Source organism: Myodes glareolus, chromosome 19 (assembly GCF_982192425.1).
Source record: "Myodes glareolus chromosome 19, mMyoGla1.1, whole genome shotgun sequence".
NCBI classification, from domain to species: Eukaryota; Metazoa; Chordata; class Mammalia; order Rodentia; family Cricetidae; genus Myodes; species Myodes glareolus.
The window spans coordinates 17,840,491-17,841,342 of NC_142044.1; positions in this window are offsets into that span (position 1 = coordinate 17,840,491).

Below are 852 nucleotides of genomic sequence, written 5' to 3' on the forward strand. Positions count from 1 at the left end.
TCGGGGCAGCTAAGACCTGCTGTGAGAGACTGGATACTCCCAGGGGAGCCTCGGGGCAGCCTCAGGGCGGGGGATCTTCCACCCCAGGTTTCAACTACAGCAAATGCTTGCCGAATGTAGCAGATACTGTTCTCTTGCTGGGAGAAGTCTGGAGTTTTTGTTTGGCCTATTGTTTCAACCCCTTCCCAGACTTTCTTGGAGTCCCCCAAACAACCCCTCTTAAAGGCATGGCATTGTCCGCGGCTCTGTAGGGAGAGTTTGTGCAAAGTGACACCCCCCCCCCCCCCGCGAAGAAGGCTTTTTCTTTTTTTTTTTTTTTTTTAAGTTATATTTGCCCGAGGTTATCAAGAGCTAGGGAGAACCAGAAAAATAAATTCTTAGTACCTGGAGTATAAAAGCCTTACAAGCAACACTTCGCTTTCCAGCAACCTCCTCCCTAAAGGGCTATTGATGCCTAAGAGTCCTAACCACTGGGCTTCTACTCTCATCCCTCCTCAAAGATTAAGCCGCCTCTTCACTGCCCTCTGCTGTTGGCACATTTAAAGATTTGCAAACAAGGTTCTTGTCCTGCCTGCCAGTTCTCCCACTGCCTGTTTGGAAGTTGTTTATGATTGTTTCCAAATTGAATTCTCATTCCAAGGTGTCACAGGCAGCTCGCAAGTCAGCTGTAGGTGGGTACACAACGCTGGTTACAGCAACGACTGGCAAAGTCCCTGAAGAACTGGCTTCCTTATCAGGGACAGGGTTAGTAAGACATCTCCTTAGTAGAGCAAATTCTTCTGTCAACAAGAATCAGGGCGTCCACCTCTTCCCAGCAGGATGGATCCTCTCCTACCATGAGTTCAAAACAGA